Here is a 10,110-nt window from a genome sequence, read left to right as displayed (position 1 = left end):
CCTTTTGAGTTTGTCTTTGACTTTCTGTGAACAAAATTTATATTCTGGCTGATTTCCTTGTTGTATAGCTTATCTTCCCTTAATCATATATGATATTTAATATGATGATAACTGCTTATGTATGCCCCTATGAAATGTTCTAAATACTGAACCTTTATGGTTCTGTATGATGGAGGAATGCAGGATCATAATAATTATCTGAAGGTTATTTTTCTCACTGATGATTAATAGAGCCTGGAAACTTATTTTTCTCACTGATGATTAAAATATTGAATGGTATTTATCTACATGTAGTCACAACAGAAACATATTTATTTCTGGAAAAAACTCAAATTGAATCACTTGATTTATACATTCACAATCAAAATTTTAGAATATGAAACTAAAATTCTAATAATCAATAAAGATGTCTGAAACTAGATTTCTAGGTCGAAATTCAAAATCAATCAATGCTCGAGAGAAATAAGAAAGACTAAATCTGAGATATACAACTAAAAGAAACATATTTCAGAAGATGAGATAAGAAATGAGATTCAAGAATTCTTAGAAACATAATTCTAATTTTTGAAAGGAGAAATTGAAACAAGACAATCCTTGAGTAAATTTAAATTGAATAAATCTAATATTGAGAGGATATTTGTAAAATAATACAATATTAATTCAGAGTAGAAAATTATTGTTTGGAGTAGCTAAATGATAATACAATTATTAATTATTGTTTAGAGTAGCTAAACTATAATGTAATTTAACTCACGTGATTTTGCTAGTCCATAGTTTCATCAATTGTTACATATTTTTTTAGTGATAACTGTTGGTGATATATGCACATATAGTATACGTATATTTACATATAGTATATTTACCTCTCTGTTCTCTCATTCTCTATGTGCCCTACCAAGCGGGTAGTTGACAAGATATGATGTTCTCCAATATATAGGCTTTTTAAACAACCTAAAGTTAGTTTATATGAACCTATTTCAATATATTCTCCTTTTTTATTGAATAATGTCTGATCGGGGCGGACCATAAGGAACCACTATCGTGCTTGCCAGTTCATAGGGAGGAGCTACCTGAATTGGTCAAAATTAGGGTATCCAGAATCCCCTTGTTGGGGCTGCAATCTGTACCAATTTTTTGTACCCACCTCTTGAAGCTACCAACCACCAGGACACATCCAATGCGCTGATAAACTCAAAAGTAGGCATATTAATTATGTCATTTGGTCTAGTTTGATCATTAAAATCTATAAAAACCACTGTAAAATGTAAATATGGATAGTTAGTGATGAGAAAGGATCATCTAAAAAATGAAAGATGATTAGGAATTTAAATCCTGTAAATGCTGATTCCAGTCCAGTAATGGGATGCTTATATGATATGAGGTAGTTAGATGAGTAATGGGATGCTTATATGATATGAGGTAGTTAGATGAGTTAGCCAGTAATGAGAATGTAAGAATGCCATAGCTGATATTTAGTAGGATTAACACACTAAATACGAAGTATAACAAATAGGAGATAGTGATGAGATAGAGAAGGAGAATGAGAGAGAGTGAGATAACGATAGAAATATGACATGAAGAAATAATGGCAGGATGAGAAGGCGTATGTAGGAGAATGGATGTAACTCTTTATGAGAGTTTACAGGTAATGACAATGTGATGATGAAGTAAAATGATACTGAGGGGTTTAGGAGGCAATGGTAGTGATGAAACATAATGTGATCAGAAGATGAGATGGATATAAAATGGAAACAATGTTGATGATGAAACACAATAACGCAAAAACTCAACCAAGGTTGTTATGTTCCAGTAGGACCACAATGATTGCAAATGGAGGTGAGCTTCTCCACTTGTGGGTTTGCCTACCATTACAGAAAGCAAGTTCAAAGAAAGTTTTTGTGACATTCAGCACCTCATTTTATAGATCCAAGTGATGGATCAGAAGAGGGGAGAAATGGAAAGCTTTCCTAAAAATTTTGCACATCTGGATTTTCTGTTATGGAGATTTGAATTTGGAAATCCTAGCCACTGATTTACATAATACTTAGTGCATTTATCACATTGATGTGGCGATGACCTTTGTGAGATCCCAGTTAATTGCATTTGAACCAATGAAATGATGCCATGTAATGTCCCACCTTCTTTGAATTTGATGACATTTAATGACTGAGAAAACAGAAATATTTTTAGAGTTACCATATGCCCTTTTCTCTTGTTCTTTGTAACTACATTTATTGCCGGTCTAATTTAGCCTTTTCTATTAATCGACATCACCCTACACTTCAAAAAGTAAAAACTTATTAGCTAGTGATTTACCACTATGGCATCATGTTTTAAAATGATAAAAACAAGGGTATTTGGTCATCATGTGGTTTATGTTTTGTTTGAAGATATGATTTTATTCCTTCGATTCTAAATCTGAAAATATTATTTGGATAATCAATTATGACAAAAACCCAATAGGGTTGTAGGATGCAGTTTCCATGCCATGATTTTTATGAATTTGGGTATCTTGGTTGACCAAAAACGGAGTATAAAGTAAAAATGGTGCTATTCTGGGGCTGTTCAGGAATGAAATGGACACCAACTCTAGCATTGGCACCAATTCTGGGCGTACATACATCCAGTGTAACGACCAGTGCTCACGCATGTGGCAAGCACCAGAGTGGCAATGTGAGGCTCCCCACCAGTTGATGCTGGAGCCACATGCGCTGATGACCTGACATCCCTCGAGGAGAACACAAATGCAGTGAATGTTTACCTCCAGTATGCATGTCATTTTACATATAACATCCACATCCGGATGTGTCTTACTTTCTATGGATCAGTTTGGATCTTGTTGGTAAATGGTATGATCCCAAATAGTAGGTGAGCTGATATGTTGGCCTGCCTGACACACACTAGGTGTGATTCCACACACTAGGCATGCACATGTCTGATGATCAAAAGAATAACATGATGAACGTACCTATATTTCCATGTAATTTATCTGATTTTATGCATTAAAATACTGAGTGTGTTATGTTATTTTGGATTATTTAAAGATTTTGGGATTTAGTATAAATATTAATTTATGCATACTTATGAAATTTTAACCAACCCTGCATGAGTTCTAGTGTGTACCATACCCAGGATATCTCTGCTATGTCCTTTAACTTCCCTCCTGAAGAGGAGTAAAAATAAAGTGATGTTCTCTAAAGAGAAGTAAAAATTAAAGTGACATATCCTTGAACCAATCCAAAAAAAGTAAGAATGGAAAGGAGAGAAACCATGGACTTTCTCTTACAATGGATAATAATGAAAGGAAATTAAGTGATGTAATTTGGATTCACTGATTTTGAATTTATTCAATCAAATGAAATTGATATGTAGATCACTCTGAATGTGTAAAGATGAGTGAAATTGTCTCCACAGAGACTGGCATTTTGAGATGGATCTTATCAAGAGTTAGTAAAGAAGAATAAGGAGAAGAGACGATAAAATGATAAAATCATATTCTATGTTGGTAACTAGTTATATTCTAACTAACCTTAGATGTTTACGATAGGGCTACGAAAGATATAAAAACAAGAGTTGTTAGGCCAATAAATAGGAAAACATGATTTAATGATGTGGTTTAATAAGTGGATAAAGATATTGGATAAAATAGTGGGACTCCTGTCCCACGCAGAGAGATGACGCAGGTTAACCTGTGCATGTTCCACAAAGGACAGACCTGATGGCTGATACGGCTCTCCGAACCTTGATCTTCTACACTTATGTCAAGATCAACGACAAAGTGTGTAAGTTGATCATGGACAGCGGAAGCTGCATCAACACCTTCTCTGACACGATGGTCAACTGACTGGGACTGGCGGCCATACCCCATCCAACTCCCTATGACATGTCATGGATTGATGCTTCATCGTTGTCTGTGAAGCGTTAGTGCCACATCCTGTTAAAGGTGAGGATTTACGATGAGACCGTCCTTTGTGACGTCCTTCCTATGAAAGTAGGAAGTATGAGTTTAGGTCATCCCTAGATCTATGACCATGATGTCACCATATCTGTCAGGATGAACACGTGTTCATTATTGTACTGGGGACGACGGGTCATATGGTACCCTTATACCAAGAAACCGGTAAAGGGGGCCTCGATCAACCCAGTTGGTTTAGTGTTCGTTAGTCTCCCCTTGATTCCCTGAGAGATGGGACACAATATTGACCACACACTGTTATGCCCGGTTGACCACGCCAGTCGCCCGGGCACATGCACCATCAGCCAGGACACCTGCGCCACATGCTGCGCCACTTGTGCCACTCGCTCAGCCCCTCGCGCCGCCTGCCTGACGGCTTGCGCTGCATGCTTTGCTGCCCGCGTCATTTGCTCAAAGCAACCACATGTCGTCTCGACAGGCCTCATCCAGGAGAGCCTTAGTCCCTATGCGGATCCCTTACCACTCATCCTAGAGAAGATTGACAAGCGGCGTATGTGTTGCAACCGCCGTGCCACCCACGAGATAACAACCAAGCGTCATTGCTCCAATCCGCACGCTGAGTCGTATTGAAGCGCACCACCGCACGTAACTCTCTGGTGAAGCGCACCACCGGATAGAGTCGTATTGAGATTGCCAATGGCCACGTTCCTCGTGGACCCCTCACCTTAGCACCCATAGATTGTCATGGTCTTGCATTTGCCCAAAATGCTTTGTCCTTGCATTAACATCGTCATGCTAGAACCATGAGTCTTATTGCATCGTACATGTAGGCTGCTGACTTGCATCGCCGATCTCGAGTTTTTGATGTTGGAGACCGTGTGATGATGACACTTAGATGCCTACATTGCTATATGTTCATAGCGTCGACCCATTTTCGATCTTCAACGAGTGGGTGACCACGCCTACGTTGTCAAAATGTCTCCTTTATGGGGGATCAGCTCCACGTTTAATGCGGTAGACCTGGCTCCGTATCGAGCCCTTCTCTCTCCTCTAACCCGGCCTTTCTAGAACTCTTCAATGTAAGTGAGCTTGTCGCAACTACTACCGTAACATTTTCACCCGATTGGCACGAGTCAGTAGATTATATACTACAGAAGGTGATTAACTATGCAGGGGACGAGGTATCACGAAGGTTTTTGGTGCACTGGCAGGGGAGGTACAAGGGGGGATGATTCGTGATCACGAAGAAAGAGTTTCAATGCATGTGACCAGATCTTCTTCAGCCGATACCCTTCGCTACCCCCAACTTGTCCGAGCCGAGTTCTTCGAACTCGGGAGGATTGATGGAGCGCGCCAGCCCACTCCACCAGAGACATCTTTAGAGCCACCATCGTCGTCATCTACAGCCCCGCAGGTTTTTGTCCAGCCAGACCAGCATGCCAAGGCGCAAGTGAAGGCACCAGAGTTCAAATACCCTGGGTGAAAGCAGATTCATATCTTTCTCACATTTTGATTTTGTATCACCTTCGTCGTTTTATCATGTTTGCAGGTTTGTGTTCGTCATCATTTCATGTTCGTGTCCATCATGTGTCATGTCGTGCTTTCATGTTGCCACATTTGTGTCGTCGAACCTGTGTCAAAATATTAGAATTTTATATTAAGGGTGTCCTATGTAGAAAACCCCCGCCCCCCTAGTACGAGCACTAGAGCCCTTACTAAGGGCCATCGTGCCACTATATAAGGCGGCATGATGGAGCCCTAGAATTTCAGACCAGGCTATCCTTTTGAAACTTTGTTCGCTTCTTGGTCTCACGAAGGTTAAATAAAGGAAGGAGGGGGGGGGTGGGTAAGAAGGAGGAGAAGAGGGGAGAGACGGCCATACACCGTGACCCGAGTCTGGTCGCTGGCCCCTACAATTGGCCTCTCTGCAGCACCGTTTGGCTGCATCTTTGCGTTGTTGTGCACGACCGCTTCACATTCTTGTGACTTCTTCTCAGTGCAGTGGACCGCATCACAGTTGCGTGACTGATTGTCCACGCAGGTGGCTGTCGCCTAGCCGCGTGATCAATGGCCACACACGATAGAGTTGACCCAACAAGAGCGATTCTGCTGGTCGCGCTCGCCATGCTCGATGCGTGCGGCCAGCCCACGGTGGTTACCGCCTAGCGCATGCACGCGTCCCTGGATTTGTAGAAGTCCTGCTCTCGCTGGATGCCAGTTGGACCCCTCGCGCCACCGCCCACGACGTGGGTTGTTTGATTGGTTCACAACAGCGCCTATGCTCTTGTCGCACCGATGAACCGCATTGTTGTGGTGGAACTCGCCACGCGATGAACTGCTGTGCTACGGGGGACTCATCACGATGCATATTCGACCAGCGACCGGTCAACTCGACTAGTGATTGCTCCTGTTCCCGCACACGCTGAACCAACAACGCGGACCTGGCTGACTCTTCTGTCGACAGCACCACCAGCGGCATCTACATCCATGCCACAGCTGCCCAAGTGCCATGTCTTGGCCAGTCAGCCTGAGGTGATGTGCGCATAGATCCCCTCCTTGCAACTACGCCGTACAGTTTTGCCTGGTGCTGTCTAGCCTGCTGTAGCATCAGAGACTTGTCCAGTGGTGTAGGCTCCACCTGACTACCATCGTCGGCGCGAACTTCTCATGGCACAATATGTGGTGTCGCTCATGCCAGCGCCATTGGTTCTTAACAGCGTTGAGCTAAACGGGCAGAACGCTCATGCTGCGCGCCTTCTGCTTAGTGGTTTGCCGCTTCGACCCACAGTGGTCGCCGTGCCACTCAGCCAACGTGTTGCATCGCTACCCACTGATCTTTACCCAGGCTCACATCCGTTTGTGTGCCGCCTGTCGCCGCTCGCATCCGCTACTTGACTTCGCCCTTACCGACCCATTGTCAGGTCGCTCTGACGGACTCAACCGATTGCTTGAGCCGCTTTTCCACTGTACGTCTCTTCATATTTGTCCTCGCCTTCGACCTCTGGCTACCGCTCCAGCGCTGCACTGCAGTTGCCTGTCGAGCTACACCGTGCCCGCCTCCGGCACCTCTCCACCACACCTGCCCATACTGGCTCGCGCTGACAAAGTCACCGACGATGAGGGACACCGCCGATGAGGTACGCCGTTCCCCTTTCTCGTCAATTATATTATGTCTTTCAGTATATTTTTGGCTGCAATCCACAGCGCTCTGGTTAGTTTAGGTGAGAAATATCTCTAAAACTACGAATTGAGCGATTTACAAGGTACGGGTCGAGCCCGTCCGTTATGTGCGAGCGCCAACAGAGTTATTTTGCTTGACGCCATAGTCACCATCATCACTCCAACGAGGATCAGAACGTCACCGTCACCGTCATCAGTCGCCCGGCCCAAAGCTTAGAGTTTGGCGAATCCCCATGAGTCGGGGCATACACGTACATCCACCTAGGATTCATCACATCATATAGTTATATTCCCTTACGGGATTACCCGTCGGACGACGTCATCGGAGACGTCCGACATCATATTGGTATCAGAGCATCGTCTCGGTACCATTCGGATGACATCCACGAGGACGTCCGACATCAGTCCCCCTTCAATTCTTTTAGACATGTGCGATATGTTTGGACTTTAAGCTAACGAAATCTGGCTGCACTTGCTCTTGCTTGCAGTCAAACTGCATACAGCTGCTTATGAAGCTTATGTTAGCATGGGAGGGATGCTCGTTCAACTTATGCTAGCATTGGGTGATGATGGAAAGCAAGTTTTGGTTGGGTAAATGAGTGAAATTTCAATAAATTTTAATGGGAGAAACTAAAGATAGAAATTTAACTTTATATAGAGGGAAAATATCATGTTATAGAGATAGTAAGTGATAAAAATGGGAGACAAAGAGAAAAAATGGGGGAAAATGTTGGGAAAGTTATTATAACCATTTCCTGATATGTTGGTATTTGTGTCTCAAATCTTAAATTCCCTCCACTTGGATGCTTATATTTCTCGAGGATCAACAATTTTTAAGTGCAAGAGGAGGAAGGGTAATTACTAAAAACTTCAAAACCAGTTACCAGTCTTATCAAAGCGTATGGATCTTGGAGAACATCGTGTTTCTGGTTTGCCATTGCTTGAGAACATTCAAAATCAGGGAAAGAGAGCAGAAAAAATTCATACGTAATTAAATGTCTCCTAATTTTAAATTCTCATTCTATGCTATTTCTTTATCTTTTCTGATTGAGTTGGAGCTCCATGATGTGAATATTTGGGTCCTTATTTGGAGGGGAATTTACATGGGTTAGTGGATGGTTCTAGGAAATGACTCACACCCATCTAACTTCTCCCACAATATTGTTTGACTAACCGCCCAATCCTTTGACTTCAAGATACATTAAGTGATCCAACTCATTCATAATGACCTCAATTAATTTTGATAAACTCATTCTGACATGGAATTATGAAATACTCATTGGGAGTAATCCTACCAACATTATACAAGTGAATCAAGGTGGGTTAAAGTGATATTAACCGAAAATGTTTCAATGTTTCCCATCAATAAGCCAATACAGGAGAAGTTCATTATTTATATGCTAAAACTATCTTTATTGCATATATTTATAAGAAAATTCACTGTTTTTTTCATAAAAAAGTAAATTTTAATTTATGGTGTTGTTGGATTTTTAGTTTGATGATTAAATTTAGTGAAACCTATTCTCATGGAAATAAATCAGCTAATAATGGGTACATGTCATCTCTGTAGGGAATGATGCCTAAGAATTTTGTTCTCTTTGAATGGTAATTAATAATATTGATGGAAATAATAGGAAAAACGGAAGACAGAAGATATTGATCTCAGAGGCAAAGCCGAAGATGAAGAGAAGAGCTGGTGATGGGAGTAAAGATTAAACATTATAGCGCTGGGATATTGAAGTGGTGACGAAGAGTTACAATGTGATAAGGATAATAGAATGATAAGTTAACATAGCAGGAGGCAGGTCGAACTTACTAATAATGAATGATACAACCTAGTAACCAAGGAAGATGATATAATTACTAGCCATTAATGCTGCTGTCCACATTTGGACATGTCTATGCCATATGTAAGAGTGTGGATGCTGGGTGTACACCACCATGAATTTTGAATTTTAATGGGTTAAATCTGATTGAAATAAAAAATAGATATCTGTCAATTTTTTTGGTCTCTACATATGGATTTATTTCTACTTAGATCAATACTTTTCCCAATTGGTCCATGTCACTCCAGTGATTTAAACTAATAATTCTTTTCAGTCTATTTTTTTGGCGCTTAGATGTGTTAATTGTTGCGAATAGAAATGGTTGGCTTCTATTTGACAAATTGAAAGGCTACACAGGGTAGAGTGGGAAAATGAGATTGGAAATCCCAAATTCAGTTATAGAAAATAAATAAATTTCATGCAAATAGAATAGATATGATGCGCTAGAGAATCAATTGCTTTATCAATTAATCTCTAAAATTGGTGAAAATTATGTTGCAACGTAGAACATGTTTTCCTAGAATATTATATTGTAAAAAAATCATAAAATAGAAAAGCCCAAAAAATAAAATTAGATCCTAAAAGAAATTTAAACATTTAATGATTGATAACACACTTATACAATGATTTTAGTGAGATTAAACATGTAAATGTTGAAATATAAGCCTCATAATAATATGCCATATTTTATTATTTTTGCAAACTAACACCCATCTAATACATAGTGGCCATTTAGATTTTATCACATTTACTAATAAAAGTTTGGATTAAGAGGATTATACTTGGTGATATGAATTGGAAGGCTGGAGTAACTTCAAAGAGGTTAAGAATGAGGTTGATAATCAAACATGTAAATAGAGGTAAAACACATTGGTCATATTAAGGAGAATAATACTTGAGAATTAAATTCGCATGTTTGGTGAAGAAGCACTATGTTTTTGAATTTGATCCGTTAACAAGGTTGAGATTTATTTCAATATTAATTCAGCTGACCCCTCCACATAAACTTTAGATCAATTATTTATGAAAGAGGATAAATTTTAAATAGATGGAAAATGTTATATCCATTATGAATAATACCTCAAAGAGACTGAGAATGTTCCATTCTAGTTACGTATCTCTATTTTTTAGTTGGCTATCACCTTATCATGTTACCAAGAAACTATGGGATGACACTGATTGAGTTCT

The sequence above is a fragment of the Wolffia australiana genome, chromosome 6 (genome assembly GCF_029677425.1).
Source record: "Wolffia australiana isolate 7733 chromosome 6, ASM2967742v1".
NCBI classification, from domain to species: domain Eukaryota; kingdom Viridiplantae; phylum Streptophyta; class Magnoliopsida; order Alismatales; family Araceae; genus Wolffia; species Wolffia australiana.
This window is presented reverse-complemented; position numbering follows the sequence as displayed.